The 8,710-nt window shown below is 37.0% G+C and overlaps 1 protein-coding gene across 1 annotated transcript in view; it reads right to left on the bottom strand.

The window, feature by feature from the left end:
* The window catches only part of LOC122525927 (LIM/homeobox protein Lhx8-like), a gene marked incomplete at its 5' end in the record, with an annotated part of 50,403 nt that overhangs the window by 27,521 nt on the left and 14,172 nt on the right, over positions 1-8,710 (bottom strand). The gene's annotated exons all lie outside the window — the stretch shown is intronic.

Genomic DNA, 8,710 nt, shown 5'->3' with positions numbered 1-8,710 from the left:
GAAGGAAGGAAGGAAACTAGTCGACTGAGATGAAGATGAAGAAGAAGAAGAAGAAGAAGTGGGGGTAAGAAGGGAGAAGGACGTAGGACCAGAGAAGGGATCTCGTTAGCTGAGGAATCTTTGAGGGAGTCCGCGAGATGTGGAAATTGTCTGGAATATTCAGACATTAATCACAGTGAATGCCTCTTTGATTTGCTAATTTATTACATAATTCATACGCGCGTTCTCTCGCGACGACGTGTCTTAGGTCTCCGATCTTCCGAGTATAGTTACAAATTAGAAATTCGTAGCTTGCCGTAGATATTTGCAACATCTTTGATAGACGACGATTAATTAAGCGAGGTTAAGTAAGTATACGTCTTAGTACTCTTCATCTAACCTTAGACCTTTTCTATCGTTTAATGAATTTATACGCGAGTTTCTTGAATCGTATAGCGAATATTATAATATATTGTCAAGTTTTTAACCCGTTGACTTCGTTTAAGCGAAGTAAAAAAAAAAAAAAGAAAAGAAAACAACAAAAAAACAAAATAATAGTTAAACGTAGTAATTTATAATTTGCAAGAGAAAAAAACATACTTTATATATACCCATATAGCTTATCTTTAATTATACGAATATCTATAGGCTTCTGAAACTCGTATATATTCATTCTTGACAGCTCGATATGTACACACAGGTTTAAATCAGTATCCATTTTATCGATAAACAAATTCAATTGAAAAGACGTTAATTGCTTATCATTAAGGAAAGATTGTTCGCCGTTTGTCGAAGCAAAACGGGAATAATTTTCTCTAACCAAAGGCTAATCTATTTTGGCACTTTACGAAGCAACCATCTCTCGATGATGTTCGGCATCTCTCTCTCTCTCTCTCTCTCTCTCTCTCAAAGATACGACGACGACGACGACGACTGGGTATTGAGGGTAACCACAGCGGTTGTACAAGCCGCTCTTTCTGTGCCTGCAGCTCCGGTGGTTTGTCATTCAAAGCACGTCGTCATAATTTGATATATTAGCTACACATAAGCGACGGCTGATCGTGGTTATTAGGTTGGGTACACGGTACAACCACCACCAACCAACCAGTCGAACCCCCCCATTGGTACACGACCCCTGACCCGCGCGTTCGCCAACAACCTCGCTAACCAACCAACCAGCCAACCAACTTCACCTTCCTTTATCTTCATCCCTTTACTTTTACTCTTCCTATTTCTCTTTTAACCTCTTTCCCTTTTCCCAATCGCATTCTAAGTAACGGTGATACCACGTTCTCTTCTCTTCTCTTCTCTTCTTTACTCTTCTCTTCTTTACTCTTAACCTATACCAATTCACAATGCAGGAAAAGAAGAACTAGTTGTTATGCCGCTAGCATTCGCGAAATACGATTAATATTGTAGTCCTGAGCATTCGTGAATTCTAACGTGAATGGTAAGCAACCTTGCATAGCCCTTTACTTTTTTTTCTTCTTCCTTCTTTTTTTCTTTTTCTTTTTCTTTTTCTTTCCCCTTCCAACTTCAGCAACGTCAAGAATTTTAAAGGGACATCAAGGTTTTAACATTTAACCGATCGATAGCGATCCTAATTATCGTACGCTTGCTATTATTTTTTCTTTCTTTCTTTCTTTCTTTCTTTTACCTCTCGAAATTTTGTCTATTTTCAAATACAACGAAATTTCTCCTCGGTGGTACCAAAACTAAATTCGAATGCTAAACGTTAGTTTGAATAAATTTGTTGGTATAATCAATTAACACAATAGCGGTATCAAACGTTTCACCCCCCGGGGAGTCTAGACAGCCTATAGCGGGGCGCGGGGAGGGGGGTGGGTCGGGGGGAAGTGTTAAGTGATAGACGTCTCGTTTCGTTTCGTTTCGTTTCGTTTCGTTTCGTCTCGTTCTCGTCTCCTTTAGCAAACTCTCCATAGCGGACGATAAAGTTTGTTTTCTTCATTTCCAGCCGGTCCGTTTGAAAAAATATTAACGTTTTCCTCCCTCTCGACCACTCGTCGTTTGTCCGTGTAAAAAGGATTAAAATTCATGGACACGCTCTGCCGCGTTTAGTATCGGAGAGTTGGGGTTGGAGGGAAGGGGGTAGAGAGAGAGAGGAAAAGTGAGAGAGAATGAGCGAAAAAAAAGAAAAAAAAAGAAAAAAAAAAGAAAAAGGGGAAATGGTGGAAAACAGAATACGCTCTTGGGTGTCTACTTTCTTTTCGTTATTGAGCCTCCAATTTAAACTCATTCTCGCGTTATAATTTCGTTTATCCCATTTACGGGTGTGTATATCGATTTAAGAAATGATAATTTGATTATAAAAAAAGAAACAAATAATTGTGGAGATAAAAATTGGATTATTATCGAAGCATCGGCGGGGTATGTAAGATTAAAAGTGATAATAAATAGGATCTGTTTAGAAGAAAACAAACGTTTCCCACTTCGTAACAGTTTCGCGGCAGAGTGCTGCCAGAAGATGAAAATAATCGACCGACCTCCCTCCCTCCCACGTAACGAATTAAAGTTATTTTCGATACGAGGAAGAAGATACGCGTTGGAAGAAAACTGGAACGGCATCAAACGAAACCCACGTATCATTCGAAAAGCAGAGATTTGTCAAAGCACAAAAGATTTAATTTGTCTCTGGATTAAGTCGTCGCTTGGTTATTCCTCGCGCGTTATTATAATTGGTCGAATTATGGTTACCACGTTCAGATATATTGACGATTATTTGCGGCACGCGTATCAACCAACCCCCGTCCTCCCCGATCCTCCTATTCACCGTAATTTTTCGAATTTTCCTAAAAACACAAAAACACAAAGAAAAAGGATAAAACGTAAATGTATCACGAAATGAATTAATTTGTTGAATTTCTACCCTTTTCAATAATCTCTTAACTCGTCCTAAGAAAAATGATCAAAACGTGAAATCTATCGTAGAAGTTTAATATCACACTATTTCCTTTTTGTTTTTTAATCGAACCATTTATTACGAACAATCGTTATCGATCTCAAAGTACTTTCATAACGTGACCTATAATCTTTGACAACGGTGTCGTCGCAGGAATAAGCAATGTTCATTATTATTAGAATCAAGAAGATTAACAAAAAGAAGTAGTGGGGATTGCTTCAAGCGGAGAGTGAATATTTTTTTCATCTCCTCTTTCAATCCCATCTTCCTTTCTCTCCTCCTCCCACTCTCCCTCTCCCTCTCTCTCTCTCTCTCTTTATCGCTCATTCCGTTTCACTCGCACCACCTAGCAGTTCCACTTTTAACGACGAGGCCAATTTTCTCTTCTACCGAGGCGCCTTCGATAAATGCAACCGGTCACGAGTGTTTTTCAATTAGCCCTCGACAAAGGAAACCGAACGCGAATACTAATTGCGACAAAGCGAAAAGCAAAGGAAAGCCCTGGAATAATTGGACGTAGCGATGTCGATTGCAGGACGTTATCTTCTATCCTCGATTTTCTATCTCTTTTTTTTCGTCTGTTTTCCTTCTGTTTCTACCCTCATCTCGCCTACCACCACCACTCCTCCTATTCCTTCATTCTCTATTTATCTATCTATCTATTTTTCTATCTATCTATCTATTTATCAGTCTACCTCTGTTGGTCTTTCGCTTTCATTGTTTCTCAGCGATTAAACGCACGTGGAATATGGATATTGCCGTTATCTAGAACCCAACGACTACTCCTTTTCCACCCCCATCGTATCGTGTACCAGTACCAACCAACCCTCTCCGTGTCAAAGGACTTCGAAGAACGCCGGGACAAATACGTTTCGAGGCATGACGATCGCGCCATTTATTATTCACCGACTCGAAAGGGTCCGCCCTCCTCTCGCGTGTATCTATGCCCTCTCTTCTTCACCCCCTCCGTACTTTCCGAACCACCACTACCACCCCCCACCCCTCCCCCTGGCACCTTCTCTTTCTATCTATCTATCTATGTGCGTGTACTTCGATCGTGGCAGGTAAACGTCCCCAACAACCCACCTAACGTTATACGTGCTGCGGACTTTACTTTAACGATTAGGTTCTCATTTTTTTCTCTCTCTTTCTCTTTCATTTCTTCCTTTTTTTATTCTATGTACGAGGTGGGTGTAGGGATAAAGGGCTGGTAGAAGTATACGGTACGAATCGTGTCTACTTTTAGGGTATATCTACGAGCGAACGAATGAATTAATAACAAATTTTGATTATTTTACGTAAGATAGTCGTCTCAGTAAATACTATTATATAGATTTAGGTTAAATTTTCACGATGAGAGATAAGAAAGTAAAGTATTAATTATTTACCGTTCGATCATGATCAAATCAACGCTCTCTCTATCAAAAGGGGTTTAAGAAAATCTTATTTTAAAAAAGAACAAAACTTTTTCTTTCTTTTTTTTTCTTTCTCTCTCTCTCTCTCGTAACTTTGGTAGAAATAGGAAAGTTGTTTTTTCTACTCCCCCACGATATTAAAGCAATTTTGAAGAATTCAGACAGGCGAAACGATCGATCGAAGAGCCGGCCCTCTCTTTGTCGAGGGTGGACGCTTTTCGAATCTATGAGGGAATACACATTTGTAAACGTTCAACATTGCGCTTCATTGTAACGATACTCTGGCTAACATTACACAAGTGGAAATGCTTAAACGATTGGGTTGCTCTTGATAGAACGAAATAACGAGTGGAAAATGTAATTTTCGACAGGTAACTTGATAACTCACTCACTCTCTCATTCTCTCATTCTCTCACTCTCACTCTCTCATTCTCTCACTCTCACTCTCTCATTCTATCTCTCTCTTTCTCTCTTTTCAATTGCGTTTACTACTAAAACTTTGGTAATAAAAGTAACAATTGTTGAACGTGACTATTATCAAACTCTTTATGATCGTTGTTTATCCGTTTCAATTTCGATCGAATAAAATTAATACACCTACTGACGAGAGTGTATATTCAAAATAATTTTTCCAACGCGCTTGCCAACTAATTTGATACAACTGTGAGTATGCGTTCTTTTTTTTTTCTTTCTTTTTCACTCTTTTAACTAGATATATACATATAAATATATATATATAAAATAATTAATACACCGCGACGTACCTTTTAAAAAAGTAATTTCCTACAATCAAATCGTATACTCGTAATTATCAATAGTCTCTCGCATTTAGATATAATATTATATAAAACATATATTTCGCAAAAGAAAAAGGAAAAAAGAATAACAAACAAACAAAATTAATAGTTCATTATAAAATAATTTTCTAAATGTTTTTGTTTCGCGTTATAGTCTCGTCTAACGAGATTCATATACGATAATTTTATTTAACGTATATTAACCTAATATATTTTTGTTCTCATATATTTCTTTTTTCTCTCGTTCATTTACCACCACCACTACCACTACCACCACCACCACATCTGTTAGATCAAACAAAATGTGTGCTTCAATTAAGACCGACGTAAGTTTCTATTATTGGAGGACGTGCGAGAGCATGGCCACGCATAAATTATATTTGTGTACCTTAATGATTGGAACCTTGGAATACACACGCACACACGTTTCGCTCCCACGGAGAGTAAGAGAGTAAAAGTGAGTGAGTGAGTGAGTGAGTGAGTGAGAGAGGGATAGTGAGAGGAGTCACAGACACACGCAGAGATTTACACAACTAGATAAGCACGCGTATAGGCGACTCGATTAATCAGGAACTCGGTATACGAGAGCGAATCGCGTGTGTTTGCATAGCCAAACACATAAGTTTTCCACTCGTTTGTGTATTCTACGTTTATATCTCTTTGGTGTATATAATCAAGGAGAAGGAAGAGAAGAAGAAGAAGAAGAAGAAGCAGAAGAAGGAAAAGGAGCTAATTGGTGGAAGACATTTTAAGGTTCTCAATCTCTCTTATTACTATGTCTCTCTCTCTCTCTCTCTCTCTCTTTTTCTGTTTCTTACACACTACCACTTTCTGTTACCATTCATCTATCTCTTTCTATTTCTCGACGTCTTACGATTTTAACTTTAATGCAGTTATTAACCAACGTCACTCAAAGTTCCGTTCCCGATGATGGGATAGTGGCGCTTAACTTTAGTTCGTAGTTTAATTATACGAAATGTTATTTGAGAGCGTCGAAGAGATTTGCCAAGGAAACGAGACAATATAATATCGACTAGGACGTTTTCTCGCAATTCTATATAATGATTATTAAACGTGCCCGAAGATTGTATTCCTATTTTTGTGTGTCTTTTTTTTTTATAGCTTAAGAGGATCATTAGTTAGAATTTTGATATAATACCATCAGACAGATGAAATTATCAGACGCGTCCGATTAATTTGGTATCTTTTAATAAAATAAACAAATTGAATATTTTTATTTGTAAATTATAATTATACACATCTGTGTGTGTGTGAGATTTCTTCGTAATACTGTTATAAAAAGTAAAATGTAATAATATACCGTTTTTGAAAGCGATAAATTTCTAATATCAAGACACCGAATTAATTGTTATAACTTGATATTATTTAAAGAACGTATTTGATCAGACGTTTCAGTTTATTATTAACTTCAAAGGGAATATCTGTCGTCAGGAACTGTCGACATAAATATCCTCGCTATGACAAACGTGACACATATCCTTTTCCTTGAGACACCCAAAGCTATGAGCCAAGAAAGAAAAATAAAGAAAGAGCAAGAGAGAGTGAATAAGTGAGAGAAAGAGAGAAAGAGAAAGATTCAAAGACTGCGAGGTGGTATAGTACTTACTTCTAGGCGTGTCTTTCTGTCGACGAGCATCACAAATCGTTTTAAACGTGTCGTTGTTAAATATCTATGGGGTCAACGAAAGCCGTTAGCATTCTCAACGTGACGAAAAAACCTTTTGCCATTGCGAGAGAAAACTCTATTACTTTGCTTGAAAAATTATTAACGAAGGTATATTGGAAAAATAATAAATACCATATGTGCTCGTAGTTGTATGTAATATAACGTCAAAGAATCAATGAATTCATTTTTCAAATGCAACAAACAAAAGAATAAATTATACGTGTTATGTGTGTACGTTATACAATATACATGAAATACTTCCTCTGTCTCTTTTTTTTTCTTTTTTTTCTATTTCTATTTCCTTTCACACCGATTGAAGACTTCTTGCTAGGACACCGTGTATATATATGTATGTATTCACACGTATGCTTTGTTTTTTAAAGAAAGGAAGTCAGAGAGCAAAGATAGACGACGTTTTAACTTGCAATCAAAAAAAAAAAAAACGGATCGTAAACGGCAATTGAAAATCTTATTTAATGTTCTATTATTTACTTTTGATCTTGCAGAAAACTAGAAAAATACTATTGCTTTGAATTTCAATTTGTTAAGATCGATAAGGTAAACGATTAGAAAACACGAATATTTCGATAAATGTTGAAACATTAGAATCGTTTAAATTAAAACAATGAATTCGATATTAGTATTTAACAACGAGATTGATATTGATATTTCCGAAAAATATGAATCATTCGAGTAAAATGCAAATAAAACGTAGAGATAGATTTTATCATGCGAAACCCCCGTTTTATATTCTATATAATTGGAAATAAATAAATGATACATACGATCGAAACGAAAATGAAAATAAATTTTGGTTCTCCGTAAACGATAAATCAATCCCGCCATCGAATATTATTTGTCATATGATTATTATATATACTAGTCTCATAGAATATACTATTAATTTAATATTATTATATTATTTCAAATGGGCCAAGAATATGGAACGTAACTATCTTGAAAATTTCATCCCGACGATCTAATTTATATTTGAATAAATTAACTAACTCGCGCAACAATACTCCGTGATTATTCTAATAATTCTAACGAAATACTTCGATATTTCATAATTGTTTTTTCATAAAATATTAAAAATTTCAATTAAGACGCTAATTAACGTTTTCCGCGATAATGTTAAAAACTATTCGGCCACGTCCCACTCTTTCTTTCTGAGTTTTCTCTCTCGTTAATGCGCGAGTTGGTTATCACAAAAAGCGCAAACTCGGCGAACTTTTCCTTCATTACATAGTAGAATTACAATAATTAGAAGTCGACCAGCGAAACCAGCGATACACACGTACAAACACACACACACACATACACACATATAAAAGAGAAAGAAAACCTAGAACATACATAGACACATTTATATATAAAGGTAGGTATATATCTACCTGAGAAATGGCAAAGTAGGAAAAGGGGGATGTCGAACGTGCTGACCAAGGAGAGGAAATTTTAGCACCGGAAGTAGCTGAACAGTCAGGCAGTTCCGTCGAAGGTGAAAAAGATCAAGACTGAAAATTTCGTTCTTTAATCCTGTGGTAGTGGTGGTGGTGGTTGTGGTTATAGAGGTAACACCACCACCACTACCACAATTCAACCCCCCAATCATCATCATCTAGCCACATCCATCTAACGATGGTGACCTGAATTAAGCGTCTAATTGTGAGAACGACACGTGCGAAAACGGCCAGCAGTAGTTCCTATGGGCTCTTTAATGACCAAGAGAAAGGGTGATGGTTGTAATAAGTGAGTGGGTGTGGGTGGTAAGGGCAGATATGGAAGATAGGTTAGAGGTGAGAAGGTGGTGTGTGCCGTTGCCGTTGCCGGTGGTATTGGCAAGGGTGTGGGGGTGGGGGCGATGAGGAACGGGTGGAAGCAGCAATTAACTTCTCCTCGCGAGATTAGAGCG

Source organism: Polistes fuscatus, unplaced genomic scaffold (genome assembly GCF_010416935.1).
Source record: "Polistes fuscatus isolate 324 unplaced genomic scaffold, CU_Pfus_HIC Scaffold10, whole genome shotgun sequence".
Lineage (NCBI taxonomy): Eukaryota > Metazoa > Arthropoda > Insecta > Hymenoptera > Vespidae > Polistes > Polistes fuscatus.
This window is presented reverse-complemented; position numbering and strand designations above follow the sequence as displayed.